Here is a 16,318-nt window from a genome sequence, read left to right on the forward strand (position 1 = left end):
ACCCCATCTATGCCACTGACTGAACACTGCTGCCTTTGTTGTAGTAGCAGGGTCCCAGAGGATATCCCTCTACCCCTCCCCCTCTAAAAGAGAAGAAATCCCTGAAGCACAGGATTGTCTTCCTGCTTCCACCACGCTTGAGGTGGGTTGGCCATTAAATTGTGTGGACCATTGTCCATCTGACAGCCTCCGCTGATGATCCAATGCTGCTTTAGGACTGTGTTGCTCCATCTGATCAAGACCCTCCTCCCTTTCCCATCAGGCCAATGGCTGCCTTAATAGAGACAAAATAACACCATTGCACATTTGCATAAGTAAAGTACCTATGACATTTTCTTCAGCATCTCCATCCCACAGTCATCACTGTAAACAGATGGCTACTTACTTGTCAAGTTCATGTGTCAACGGATAGCCCACTGAGCTAGGGGCCTGCTGCTGAGACGTGTGTTCACACTGCAGGCCACGTTTCCAAGCCCCAGAAGGGCCAACTCAGTTGTTCATCCTTCTGGGTTGCTAATAATATTAACAAATATGCCATTAAGCAGGGTAGCAAACACTATATTCACGACTATATTAGCAGTTATGTGTGATATGATAGGTTTTTTATAACGCGCTTAATACCCAGAGGTTTCTAAGTGCAGACCCGGGGAGCTATCCTCCCAAGATCAAGTAAATTACTGCAATTGACGATTCCCAACGTCTGTGCTTCTCATCTGATCCAGAGTAAAATATTTAAGAAATAACATTCATCCATTACCTGCTAAACGGCCATTTTAGCAGTTTATCTATTGCTAATAACATAACTTTTGACCACAAAGAAAACATTACATTACATAATCAATTACACATATAAGAAAAGGACTCTAAAAAAATAATCCATTTACGAGCACCACTCAATCACATATTAAAAGAGAAAAGTGCAATAAAAAAGAAGCACATTACTTTATAGTACTTTGACATAAAGTGCATCTGCTCTTAGTACTTCCAGTACAGAACCTAAAGCACATTTTGACAAGGTGCTCTTTTGTAAAGTACATTTCAATAAAGTGCGTTCAATACAGCAAGTTCAATAAAGTGCATTCTAAGTGCATTCAGTAAACTGCATTCCCTAAATTGCATATGATAAGGAGCCTTCAATAAAGTGCATGATTGCTTGCAGACATGTCCGACAGCGGTAGGTACAATGATTGTTTCTTGTTAATTTGAGCACAGAAACAGAATATTTTCTGGCAAGTAATGATATTTTCCACAGATCTCTCGAGTCAGGTAAAGCTACAATTCTAAAATGTCTGTTCTGATATCTGTACAGATATGGGGCATTCACACCTTGTTTGTTATGATCCATGCCCAGGTGTTCGAGAGATTTATAGGAATGGAACTCCTCTATAGTCTGCACCCAATCTGCCTTATGCAGCATCTTTTTAACCCTCTCTGGGTTACCCTTAAGGTCAATGTGAGAAAAAGCCAATTTTAGTGAGCAACCCAGCACAGAATGGCACAAACTCTTTTAAATAGAACGTTTTCTGGCCTGAATTTTCCAGGCGTCAGTGGACGCCTAACTACACTAAGGGCCGCAACTACTGACAAGCACCCTGCACCCCTATCTTACCACTGCTACCTATCAATTCCCACAGGAGGTCGCCTGGTGCTGCTGGCTGTGTTGTTTGTTTGCATACCTGACTTGCCTCATGTGCAGCGCCTCACCTCACAAATGTGCACCTCAAATGCATCCCTCCACCATGTCGCATGCATCTATGTGGCTTTTGACTGACTGCCCCTGCCCCCTTTCTATTGTGACCGTATGAATCCTGCTATTCCTCACCAGAAGACACCAAAGCCCTGCTCTCTTCTAACTCTAGTGCCTTTCATTCATCACTGTCCCTCTTCACCAGAGCTGGAGCTCTGCCTGCCCATATCGAAGCTGCAGGAGCAGCACTACCAGCACCTTCACCCTGCTGGGTGTCTAGGTAAGCTTAGGGGCATATTTACTTAGCCCAAGCTCCGCCCCTGATGATTTTGCATCCCACGACACACTCTTTGCTAAATTGGTATCCCTGTCTGCATTCAAACAAGAATATGGCATATCTGCAAGAGAAGCGCTATTTTCCGTGTTTTCACGAAATAGAGAGCATTCCGCCATTGACCACCACGAGGTCTGTGCATTTCAAACATGGCCGCCCCATGCAACATCGTCCATGCAATGCTCCCCACCTTGTGCCAGTGACCTAGGGAGCATCAGGTTCGGCTGCTAGTATTCTTAACTAGCCAATCACACCTCGCCGGTAGGCGAGCACCAGCCCATAAACGAAGGCACAGGAAAAAAGGCACCTGACTGAGCTGACCGAGCGTACCGTACTGCGGGCTGCTCTAGGTCTAGCTCTGCTGCCGCTTCACTCAAGCCTCTTCGGCCAGGACCCGCTGCCTCCACAGTGAGACAATACACATTGACTCGGCTAAGACACTTACTCTGCGTAACATGACCCTCTACCGGTTATCCCACTGAGCACCTACCATATCGTCTCCCATCACCGTGACCAAGTCAATCTACATGGTTGACTGGAGAGTCCCCTAGAGTACAATGCTCACACGCCCTCTTGTCTATGCATGCTTACATACTATCCATAAGACACTCAAGCGCATGCTCGACCCTTCTTATTTTGATCGCCTTAGTAGCATATGCCACCTCTGATCTGTACTGTGCATAGTAAGCTAGGCTTCTGCCTATTAATCTTATCCTGTTAGTGTCGGCCACATTGCTCCTCAATGCATCACGCTTGATAGCTTTAGCAGTACCTCGCTTCATGCCCTGAACTGCATTACGTCTGCCAATGACAGTATAGGCATTGTCCTGCACCCCGCCATTGTCTATGCTGCTTTGATTTGTACCGTACCACATCTGCCATACCCTGCATCATGGTAATGTTTGAACTGCTGCTTTGATTCATATTGTATCACGTCTGCCATACCCTGCGTCATGGTAATGTTTGATCTGCTGCTTTGATTCATTTCGTATCACGTCTGCCATACCCTGCATCTTGGTAATGTTAGATAGATAGAATAACAGATAATAGATAGACCCACTGCATTTTAGCCTAAAGTGTACTATCTTGAACCTTGATGTTGACCCACTGCATTTTAGCCTAAGTGTATTCCTTTGAATCTAGGTGCTGCCCCACTGCATTTAAGCCTAAAGTGTACTATCTTGAACCTAGATGTTGACGCACTGCATTTTAGCCTGTGTATTCCTTTGAACCTAGGCGCTGCCCCACTGCATTTTAGCCTAAAGTGTACTATCTTGGACCTAGATGTTGACCCTATGCATCTTAGCCTAAGTGTATTCCTCTTAACCTAGGCGCTGCCCCACTGCATTCTAGCCTAAGTGTATTACTCTGAACCTAGGTGTTGCCTCTCTGTATTTTAGCCCATGAATGTTACCTCAAATCTGGATGTTGCTTCACTCATTGACTTCTTGCCTAGAATGGTACATCAATTCTAGGTGATGCCCTACCCTATGCACATACCACCCTTAGCAAGGACTAAGGTAGTCCTATAGACCCACCCCCGGCCCAGACCACAGTTGACTATTTGTGAGCGCTAGCCTGTGCTGCTCATCCAACTAGTCCTACAACTCAGGCCACCTGCACTACGTAACCTTGTAGCCAGACAATGATCACCTGGTTCGCTCTTATCATGTTCCCCTTTTGTGTCACGCTGGACAACGTACCGTGCAGCGGCAATAATTACATAGCCATTAAGGACGGCCTAGCCAAACTTGGATGTCCAAGACACTTCCCCATCCCTTGCCCTACGCCCTTCCTACCATCCCTGCCTCCCTTCCCACCTAGCTATCATTCGCACCTTACCTCCCCCAAAAACAATGGCCTCCCAGCCAACATCAACAAAACTCTCGACTACCTTAGTCCTAGTGTCCCAGGCAGCGCCTCACCTACTACTAAGCTGAACTACACCAAACTGAACAACAAGCCCTCCGCTATAACCAAGCCCCCAGGACCCATCCGCACGATCAATCCCAACCTTGCAGCCTGCACAATAGGCTAGGCACTAGGCTCCCCCTTACAACTAGCAGGCCTACTGCCAATTTCAACACTAAAACCAATAAGAACCTTACAACTAGCAGGGCTACTTCCAATCTCAATACCAAAACCAACAAGAAACATAAGGCACCCATTAAGCCAAAGCTACTCCCACTAAAAGGAGCCCTTCTTAATGTCAGATCCCTTGCTGCTCACCCTACAGAAATCGCTGACATCATACTAACTAATGATCTTGACTTTCTAGCCTTAACTGAAAACTGGCTAAATGAAGCATCCGGTTCATACTTATCGCTAGCCATTCCTGACAAATATTCTATCCTCAGAGCCGACAGACCCAACGCCAGGGGAGGAGGCGTAGCAATCATCTCCAAATCATCTTTAGACTTCAGATCAGTCTCCTACGTATCACTCAAATCCTGTGAGCTACTCACAGTCAAGCTGCAAACCTCCCCCACAAGCACAATCACCTTTCACCTTATATATAGACCCCCAGATCCCACAGGAGTCTTCGAAGAAGACATCACCTCTCTCATTGCTGAAAACTCCAAGCCACTAGCACAAATTATCATCCTCAGAGACTTTAACCTTGGTTACAACGACCCCAATGACACCCCTGCCTCATCCCTAGCCAATGCCCTAACAGAGTGTGGCTTCGCACAACTCAATGTCCTACCCACCCACCAGAAAGGTAGAATTATTGACTGGGTAGCGACTCTCAACTGCAACACCATCTGCAAGGAACCCCAACCTCTTGCATGGACGGAGCATTATCTCATCCTTCTTGAAGTTAACATCATTCATGTAGTACCCAAAAAGTGCCACATGGCACCAGCCTGCCCGACCAGATAAAAACGCAACATTACTGCTGAGGCCCTATTACCCCTGGTCCTAACCACCCTTAACACACTACCAGCCAATGCTGATCTAAACCTGCTGATTGACACCTTCAATGACTGCATGGCCAATGCTATTGATATCATTGCCCCACTGAAATTGCGCAAAGATAAACCAAGAGCTCATCTGAACTCGTGGTACACCCCTGAACTCAAGCTACTTAGAAAAAAGAAAGCTAAGGTACAACTCCTATGGAAAATCAATCCTTCAGCGGAAAATAAATCAAATCTTACAAGTATACCTTCTCTATATAAACGTGAGATAATTCACACTAAAAAAAGATGCCTAGAACATCAGGATAGTTCAGGCTGGGTCCTGCATCAAAGAACTAATTAAAATTCTAAAAGAACTAGAAAATCCCAATCCACCCATAGACACCTGCTTGAAAGACAAACCCTGGTGCACCTGCATCCAAAACACCCTCAACAACAAAATCACAGGACTCCAAACTAAAATTGAGGACAAACGTCAACAACTCTCCAGCAACCAGTTTATCAACCCTAGCTCACCAATGCCCATCGATACAAAGTCAGGCTTCACATTTAAGAAAGTAACTACTGTAGAAGTTCACATCATCACCGCCTTAAAACCCTCAAATAGCAAAGGGGACATTTGTCCCGCCCAGATCATAAAAGACGCAGCCAGAGATCTATCCCCCATCATCACCAAACTGATCAACCTGTCCTTCACCAATAACTTAGTCCCCAGCAACCTAAAACAATCTTGGGTTCTTCCACTCTTAAAAAAACAATCACTAGACCCAGCCATACCCACCAATTACAGACCCATCACCACAGTCCCATTCCTGTTAAAAATCTTGGACAGAGTCGCTTACATCCAAATTCAGGAGCACCTGGAATCCAACCAACATCTAGGAATACGTCAGTCTGGCTTCAGACTGCAACATGGGACAGAAACTGCCCTTGTTGACCTCAAAAGTCAGATTGGTGAAATCAAAGACAAAGGTAATGCCGCTATTCTACTCCTCTTAGACCTCTCAGCGGCCTTCAACTTGGTCGATCACAAAATCCTCTGCACCCACTTATCCACCGCAGCTCAGTTCTACTCCTCTGCCATCACATGGATACAATCCTTTTTGGCTAACTGAACCATGAGGGTCTTCTCTACAACAGCGGCAGCAGACCCCATCCCTATCACATGCGGAGTCCCACAAGGCTCTTGTGTCTCCCCTACTTTGATAACATATTTACAAAGCCACTATTCGACAAACTGGACCGTCTGGGTGTCACCTACACCAATTACGCAGATGACACCCAGATACTCCTCACCATCACAGGCAACTACAATGCGGACGTTACCCGGATTAATGAAATCTTCTCCATCATTCAAGCATGGATGGCCTCCCATGGCCTATGCCTGAATGATGAGAAGACGGAGCTCCTCAACGACAGCTCCCCCAGTAACTTGTCAAAACTCAGCCCTAACTACAATAACATCATCATCGATGGTCACACCATCGCCATTGCTAAAAATGTGAAAACCCTTGGCTTTTACCTTGATGCCAACACTAACCTCTCCAAACAAACCAACATGGCTGAATCAGCCTCTGCCTACACTGGCAAGCTAATTAGAGCCAGTAGACCCTTCCTATCATCTAACAGTTGCCTCACTCTCGCCAGAGCCCTCATACAGTCCAAATTGGACTATTGTAACAGTCTGTACCTAGGTGCTAACCAATATATAATTAACAAACTACAGGTACCTCAAAACAACACACTATGTGCAGCACTTAACATCCCCAGGCGAGAGCACATCTCTACTGCTAGGAAATTGTGCAAATGGCTCTCCATATAACACAAAATTGACTTGAAAACCATTTGCCTCACACACAAGGCATTAAACCGCCTAGCCCCACTGTATCTCACTAATACATTTACCATGAAACCCGCCAACAGAACCACCAGATCCTCTAACACCTTATGCCTGACAGTGCCTAGATTCTCCCTAAAAAAAGCCAGAGGTGCCAGTTTCACAGTGCTTGCCTCCCAACTCTGGAACACCCTTCCACTCAACATTAAAACTCTGTGTCCTTTCAGATCTTCAGGAAACATGTCATTGGTTGGCTTCTGAACAAAGAGTAGTACTTACCCATCCCTCAAATATTTGTGAACACTGCCAACTGTGTAACTATGCCTGTAAACTCTGAAAATTGCTGTATAATTGTATTATGACAATGTATATATCACATGATGTAACCGTCTTCTTTAAGTGCCCTTCTACCTCTGGGTTTGGAGCGCTATATAAATAAATAAAACAAACAAACACACTGCATCTGTCTCTTCATTCTCACTCTATCTGTTTCCTATGAGCCACTTTCTATGCCCAGCCAAATGCTGCCTCTCACTTGTGGGCTTGTTACTCACATGTAGATGCCTTTTTCTTACATTGTACTGCTGATTCGCTTTATGCTCTGTCTCTATGGTGTGCTTACATCCGTGCATCCTCCTGCTTCCCTCGGCTGATAGGCCGCCTGGTGTGTTTACCCATGTATTGTGCAGCCTCTCCATCCTCTCGCTCCTTTCCCGACTCTATGGCACTCTCCATCTCCCCCATCTATTCTAACTGCTACTCTAATAACTATCCCTCCTCTCTCTCAAAGTCTGGATCAAAAAAGCTTATCATCCTCTATGTGCATCATTAACCTCCATCATAATGGCACTGTTACAGTTGGCATCTCTATTTGTGAAACAAATGCAAAGCCATCTGTATGGACCTCCCTCGTTAGCCAAGTCTCCTGGAGGCAAATGTCAATATGTTTTCTCAAGTAATTCCCCAGGACAGAATCACATAACAATTTACTACTCTTATTCCATGAAAAAAGACTAACAGGACCTTCATACTAGAGGGGACCATTATGGAATGGTTCCTTTCTAGGTCCGTTTAGGATCCCCCACCCATGACCAGTCACATTTTATTTGTTTGCCATTGCTCGTATGACTAAGAAAGGTCACTAACCTGCCTCAGTTGTTATGGGCACTTGTTGAAACTAAAAGCTAATTTGGTCGAAAATTCATAAGTGAGTCATGACATTTCTTTTCATGATGATCTTGCGATAATGATTGTGGGATTATGTCGAAACGTATTTACCGTATTATTAAGTCGAAGACCACTTTGGAACCAACAAACAGCACGGCACGGCCTGTGCGGTAGAGGGCCTTAAAATCCACCCGTGTAATGTCCCTGGACGCAATTGCATGCAGGGCCGGCACCATGGTCAGATGTTTCAAGATGTTAGATCTATTTAGAGTCACCTGCCTGTAGTCAGATAGCAAGCACCCTACACCAAGTTGGAACATTCCTGCTGGAGATGCTTGCTGAATTGTCTGTGTGTTAATTAGGGACTTTGGCCCTTCCCCTGAAGGGGTTATTAGTGCCCTTATTTCCAGTAGGGGATGATCTGACCCTCTGGCTCCCTTCAGCATGGAGTGGACCTTTTTGCCGCACAAAATTGGCTCTTCGAGAGACAGGATCTGGAGCCAAGAAAGGGGCTACCTTTACATTGCCCCCATTAAGAGTTTGGGTGGCTAGGAAGGCTGCATGAGGCTGCTCCAAACCTCTCAAGAGAACACATTTAAATGAATCACTTGCTCCGTTCTCTAACCTTACATCTTGTACAGCGGCTATTTGTGATACGAAGGGATTAGCAGCAGGTCCAAGATGAAACATGGGGTAGTTTCCTGTGTGCACTGGGCTGCCTTGGTGATTCCCCCATTTTACATCCCCCTGCCCATGCTGTCCCCTTCTTGCGCCCCCCCACCCCTGTGCCACATTGATGGAATCATATTTGAAGTCATGCAGACTAGGTGCCCCCATCCCCGCCCATCAACATTTAACCAGGCATTCACAGATGGCGAGCTTTGTGTCCCTCTGCTAGTCTGTGTCTGTATTTCTTCCACCATGACAGACTCTGAAGCATTAACAACTTGTGTGCTCCTGTTAACTTTAGTTACTGTGACAGTCACTCGAATAGGCCTTTTTCCAGATCTAATAGTTGGCCTTGCTTGCAGATTTCAGAACAGTGCCATGACTGAGGGCTGTGTAGATAATATTGGTGAGAACTTCCTAGAGGACTGTTTTAATGGTGTTCTTCCTCTTTGCTTCAACGCGGTCCTGTGTAGCTTCATCTTCTTTGGCCATGTCCACTACTTTCCTGTTTTTCCGTTGCTTTCCGAGGTTGAACATTTTGAGTAAGGTCTTCTTCATCTGATGAGATTATTGTTTTCGGCGATCAAGGAGGCAGCTGTAGGCTGCGTGGCCTCTTTGTGTGTACCAACCTCCCACTGTGTATGTTGCACCATGTCTCCTGAGCTTTGGTCGCCTTTGCATACTTGGGTTTGTGCGCTACTCGTGGCACAAGGTTTTTCAGGGAACAAGATCCCACAAGTCAGGTGCACCGATTGACTCTTACGTGCATTCGTCAGATTTCCTCTAAGGTCCATTTCTCCTAACTCCAGCGGTGTCCTTTGATTCGTTTTGTTTAGGTCCAAGAAGTCTTTTATCATTAGATGGATGCCCACATTATTGAATTTGAATACCAATGATTCCAATAATGTGGACTGCGTTTTGACTTGAACGTTTAGGACTTTGTATAATGTAACCAGGAAACTCAGCACCTGATTGATCTCTTCAAGCACCGGGTTCAGAGTCTTGTCCCCCTCCTTATTGATAGACCCATCCGTTTTATACGACTCATTCGGTTTTACCTTTGGAGAAAAGAGAGCTGGGAACGAGTTGTGTGGCAGAAAAGTCAGATTCATAAACCGAGATTTCGGTTAGATCTGGAGAGGCGTGAACCTCACTGTCAATGATTCGTCGCATCCGTTTCCCGATTTAAACTCTCTATTTCGAACCCATCACTCTCACTGTAAAATTCACTACGCGGTGTCGCAGGGACTTCTTTTCTTGCAGGTCTTATTTGCATCACTTGAATTTTTGAAAAGTCTGTGGCCTTTCCCCGCACTGCGTGAAAGAATGCGGTGATGGTACTGTCATGTGGCACAGTTGTTACCTTCACAACCGCCATGTCTCACAGTTCTCTCTGCTCACGCACTCCCAACCCAGTCAGTGCTGCTATCTCTACACTCGAGGGCCCTTCTCACGGAGAAAGAGTAAATCGTGAGGTCAATGGCCAATTGCATTAGTTCCATGTCCGATATTGGTCTTTCTGCCCAATCCTGGACCATATCCACACTCGGCAGTTTGGTTGTTTTGGCTCCACTCCTAAGGTACACGGATCAAAAAAGACTCCATGGGACTTACGGGAACAATGGCCGTAAGGGGAAGGCACACACTCTCTCAAGTCAATAATAACTGGAATTCAAAGCTATTATGAGGCTTCCTTCAGAGTGGCACTCATTGCACTTCCGTTGAAAGGTCTCTCTGCTCCCGACCTGTGCCGTGCCCGCTGCCAATAACTGACAAACACACTGCACATACCGCGCTGTGTGCGACTATTTGAATGATTTCAGTCTCCACCTCCAGACCAATAAACAGTGCTGAAAGACTCCACTGCTCCTGGGCTTGAAAAAAGTGAAATGTGGTCTCCTGCCAGGTACTGCCAAACACACTGCATGCACCACAGTGTGCCCTAGAAATATTGTGCCTGGCACTGCTTCCCAGCACATAGTTGCTCACAAGAGTGTGACTGGAGAGCAATAGTTGAATAGTCTTAAATGGAGACTGCAGTCTTTCTTCTGGCCGGGATTCTGGTGGCAAGGGATTCCCAGGGAGCCCTGCACCTGACTTCCAGTTTGGGACAGGGGTGCAGCTTGGGGAACAAACGGCTGTAACCTCACTCTCACAAATTCCTCTTCGTCCCCACGCACACCATCGCTTTGGAGAGCTATTCCTGAAATCATGCACCCCGAAAGATAGCAGTGCGGTGGCCATTGCAGGTGGTTTCACGCGTAGTTGATTAATGACTTCAGCTGAAATTATCACCTGGACTCCATCTTCCAATACTCGCTTTCTTTACCATCATCACGCCTCGAAACGCTTGTGTGAAGGCGCGTTATAAATGTCATATCATATCATATGTCATCTTAACGATTCAATCGGCATCCTTAAAAAAATGTTTGCCTATCAATGCTGGGAGGTAAATCAAGTCATAAAAGGGCTGTGAGGGCTTTCAACACATAGCGCTTCGAGGCCATAGCAATGGCAGTAGGCGCTATACAAGTAACATATAACGTAACATAAGGCCTAAGGAGGTACGTTTACTATGCAGAATAAATCACAACAGACAAAGCCATCATACTTAAAGAATTTGAGATGCACTTCTTAGAGTTTGGCAGAAAGGAGTCTGCGTCACCCATAACAAGAAAAAAAACATTCCCACACGGCGTGCCACCAATTCAACATGTTCTTTGGTTATATATGCTAGTACTACCCAACCTTATCGTACTCAATTGTTCATCCTCAGAAGGATACGTTTAGTCAATTCAACGAGGGCTTTAAGACGCGCTGTTTAGTGTGCAAACGGTAACAGGAGATTGCTCACTGAGCGATGTTACAGGCCATGTCACCCACAGACTATCTTCCCTGGCTTTGGCAAGTCTTTACATATCTTCCATGCCGAGTGCTTTTGCCCAATATCCACATTTGAATTCACCCAAAACTACAACTCCCAGAGTGCACTTGTTTGTAAAATTAGATGACGTTCAATAGCATGGATTCACATCATCCATAACAAAAAGCTGCATGCCTGCGTCTCTACAACATTTCTCCCCCATCAGACACACGACAATGACACCAAAACACAATCATCATAAAATGTAACCCGCAACAGTAACAATACCACATCTCAATAGATAGCAACATGGCCAGAGATCGTCCACTTTAGCATAGCCCTCGAATGACATTCATAGGAGTCCTCAGGTACCCCACAGAACCTACTCTTTCCACAACTGATTGACTCACCTTTCACTGTGGCAGCACCCTTTAGACCACTCACACGGACCAAAACCCACATTGGCTGCTTTCACCCCAACCACAGGAATGTTGGGGGATCAGGCCGCTTGTAGCTCGACTCATGCCCGGCTACTTCTGTGACCATCACATACTCTGCCCTACCAGGGGCTCTCCCAGCACCGTCATCCATTTGATTTTTTTTTCTCTCTGGACACATACATAAGTATGAATACCACAAACCATATAGAGCCATAGTGGCACTCAGGACACTGCTTCTTCTGGCTCTCAGTCATCCACACTGCATGCTTCACATCTCACTTCTTGCATATAACCACTCCTCTTATATTTTCACAGGACTGCATGCCAGAAGGCAAACAAAAATGCATGCAATGTGCTATACAAGACCACTTTGCAATCATTGCATGGGTGCTGATAACACTTCTAACAGCTTGCAGAAGCGGGAGATGTTTGCCATGAAGTGCTGTATAAAAGTGTGTTGTTATTGTTAAACTTGGAATAATGGGTGTTTTATGGAACACTGATATGTTTTATCTATTTAAAGCACTGGGTGGGTGCCCCAGACGTGTCCTGTAGGAGTTGCAATGTGCAAGCATTGCTGAGGTGCAATTCAGGGTGCTGTGGGATGGACCGTGAAGGAACCTGATATGGGGAAATAGTGGGTGGTGTTGGAGGTATTTATGGGGCAACAATCAAGCAAGAGCGCCGTAGCAATAACTCAATGAATTGCATTTCTCTCTAGCCCTGCTTCTTACTCATTTCACAACACTATCAGCCCTCACCCCTCGGCAACAGATAGGCCAAGAATCAGGCCGGTGTGTAGAAAGAATGTACTTGTATTATTTAGTCGACAAAATCAATATAGAACAAGCATGATCACCAGACACGCAACTTTACTCTGTGGCACAAACTTCAATGCAAACAAGTTGAACACTATTCACTTTTGATAATAGAATTCACAAAATATCCAAAACTCAACATGTGTATTTTCAATCCAGCCCTCATGTAAAAAGACAGACAGGTCGAATAAACAATTCAAATGATGGGGCCACTCACAATACACCTAAGGTAAAGAGTTTAAGTAGCACCCTGGACATGACGTAACAATGTAACTTTACTGTATTTGTTGCATGGGGTTTATTTTAAATAACATGTGGAACTTTTTAATTGGTGAAACACATTTTAATGCGCAGCGCCATTTAGCTCCGACATCCATGTGCCCATTCTATTTCTAACAATGTCCAAATCTCCAAACATTAATAACAAAACACCTTTCTCCTTATTTTTCACTCATTTTCTTAACAACCAGGCAGTGAAAATGTCTCTTCAATGTTGAGTCTCTTTCACACTCTCGGTAGTGGGTGGGTGTTTTAAATCAGTTATTTCCCTAGGTTTAACAGGGAAGACAGTTTTCTGCCCAGCACAAACCCAGGGATTCAGTTTATCATTCAGAAACCCTCTGCTTTAAGGCATGGTCTTGGGAATGTTGCACAGTTGAGAATTTCGTTGTAAATGCACCCCTTACTCTTAGGGAATTTTTGGGGTGGGTAAAAATAATGTAGGAATACCCAATTAATTTAAATGTCTATATCTTTATCAGCTCTGGGAAAGGGATAAAGGACTTCGAAGTTACCCTGAATTTGCACTCTTGTTCTTTGACAATGTGCAAATTAATTGAATCATTCATTAATCAGAAAACACTAGGGGTTTAACTCATGGATACCCACGCCCTGAATATCTTTTTAGGGGAAGACATTCATTCAAATAGAACCCACCAATACTTTCTGTTGGTCAAGTTTACTCACTTAGAATTTGTCTGGGTTTAATGGTAGGGAAAAGTCATCAAGGCACCTGGATCATTTCTGGGGAAGAATAGGTGCCTGGTTAGACGGCCTCTCTAGGTTCAGTCACAGAGGCCTACAGAGTCAATCCCTCTATTTGCCTCTCCTGCTTATGGATACCCAGCCTCTTTCTCTTTTCCTGGTTTTCCTCTTGTTCCTTCTGTCTCCCGGGCAATGTTGGTTCTCCAGGAATTTTTCAGCAGTTCCCACTCAGATAATTTCAGACACCTCTCCCCTATTTCCCATTGTGTGTCTATTTTAAACCCCTAATCACACCCCAAAATATCCAAGTGATCAGGTGCCAGCTTATTGGCTCATTTGGAGTGGACATCTATTTGTCCTCCCCCTAAAACAAAGACAGGCCTCTATGCGTTGATTGGTTCCTTCAGGTACTAGGGTCCTTTTCTGGAAAGTATAGCACCACCCATCTGCATTAGCATTTCCAAACCCTCCAGTTATGAAATTAAAGAATCAACAACATGACAACTGTTTTCAATTCACAAACTATATTTTAAAGAATTGGTCTGATTGCGTCTCTCATTTCTGCACGTGGTTGCAGGTGCGAATGTCAGATTTTAGTAATTTACTCAAAGAGGATAAAAGTCAGTGTCACAAGATTTTTTCATACAGTTATCAAATTTAATAAACTACCACCTTCCTGACTCTCGGCTCTGTGACTTTTTCTGGGATGCTAGCATTACATTTTAGCTTCTAACTCTGGGTCCCAAGGTTGACTTTTCATGAGAGTTATACATTAAATAGATCCATTCATACGTTTTTCAGAAATATTTGTACAATTCTGCTAAGAATTATGGTTCCAAAGATTATCAACAATTATGATTTCCCCATAACACCTATGGTAATCTCAAGTCATATGCATAATTTTTACTTCAATTACACATCACATTTCTTTTATTCAAATGTAGACGTTGGTCTGGGCCATCTGCTTCTTTGTTGCCCCTGCCTGCTATAAAGTCATTTACATTCTTTCTCCCAGAGATAATGGACCACCTGTTGTCCTATCTTTGAGAGCAGAGAGAATAGCTCCACCTTCGGAGTCATGTGGCCTCCTCTGGTGCATGTCATCTACCAGTCAGCCCAGGGAGACACCCCAAATTGAATATTTTTTTCTAGAGTATGCATTGATCACATCCATTAGCTGGGTCTTTTGTTCTCACAGTGTGTGTCAAATTTCCACTATCACACTTTTGTCAGGCACAAGCTCCCACGCTTTCCTGGCTCTGTGGGCTTCAAGGAGATTTCCAGATAGAGGGGGAAAGAAGAGCTTGACCCTTGCATCTGACGGGGGATGGTGAACAGTTCTTGCCTTCGAATCTTATGGGAGAAGGTATTTATGGGATAAGTACAACTTTTAGCTCAATTCCTAGGAACAGCAAAATACATTACGCTTTTACATTCTGCATGTTTATTACATTAAATCCACCTTACATCTCACAATAAATGAAAGGCACCTCTTAGTTTTTCCTGGTGCTGCTTGTGTCAGTATTTTTTCATAGGTTAAAAAGTCACCACCTTCATTCAAGTGGGCCCTCGAATTACTCTTGTCAATGGAGGTTTCTATTTAAAATGGCAATTGCTTCGAAGCTGCAGAATACACGCATTCACAAGGGTAGATCTCGGTGAAAGCTGCACTTTCAGCATCAGTCACGTGTAATGGAAAGTAGTTTCAGGCCTTTGGCCTAGTCATTTCAATACAGTGCTTATTTAGTGTTTATATTTGTCTTTCTCTGAAAACAGCAATTTGATGTTTGGCAGTTGCTAGTGAAATGCTGCTGTTTTGTCTGTCAGCCAACAGTGTGCCTTCAATGTTTTGCACATTTAGGCCTCCGTCAGCCAGACACAGTTTCCTTTTTTTAATCTTGGGGCTGCATTTGAAGGGTGATCAAAGAAAATTTATTTTTTATTTATTTTTTCATTAATTGATTGTAAGATGCAACAACAAAGGATGATGAAAAATCACACAGTAAAAAACTTGGAAGACCAAATGTCTTGGGAAACCCTTCCATAGGACCTTTTTTGCTATTCTTTAACATTTTACTTTTAAAGGTATCCACTACGTTGATACAAAGCTTTTACGGTCTTAAGCCTACTCTGACCTTGCTTAATGTCAACTTTTTAATAAATACAAACCGCTTAGTAAAATATATTTTTACTTAAACTGGTTTGGCTTGTTAACCGTACTTGTTTGTGCCTCCCATGAGCCTGCCCCACTCCTATTTTTGCCACATGGTTTACCCCCCTAATAATTACCTTGAGAGGATACTTCCCTCAGGAGAAATCTCCCGCAGAGCTCTGCAACATGTGCCACTTTTATGTACATCCAAAATAAATGAATTTTCAAGCACTAAGCATCTTTTTCTCATCCATGATGAAAATGCTTAGAAAAGGTCAAATACTGTAGCGGTGATGCTGGAATGCAACCACCAACCCCAGTATAGCGCCTTGTGTCTGTGGCACTAGCCTGTGCACCTGGTTCCTGTGTTTCTGACATCCTGGTTCCTGTGGTTTCCAGCACGAGCATGCAAGTAGTAAGTCCAGTGATGGGGTTTCTACTGTTTG

General features: G+C 44.3%; 1 protein-coding gene across 4 annotated transcripts in view; it reads left to right on the top strand.

The window, feature by feature from the left end:
- Positions 1-16,318, top strand: part of PTPRO (protein tyrosine phosphatase receptor type O) — a 1,358,825-nt gene that overhangs the window by 704,732 nt on the left and 637,775 nt on the right. The gene's annotated exons all lie outside the window — the stretch shown is intronic.

Source organism: Ambystoma mexicanum, chromosome 12 (genome assembly GCF_040938575.1).
Source record: "Ambystoma mexicanum isolate Mex_15411 chromosome 12, UKY_AmexF1_1, whole genome shotgun sequence".
NCBI classification, from domain to species: Eukaryota; Metazoa; Chordata; class Amphibia; order Caudata; family Ambystomatidae; genus Ambystoma; species Ambystoma mexicanum.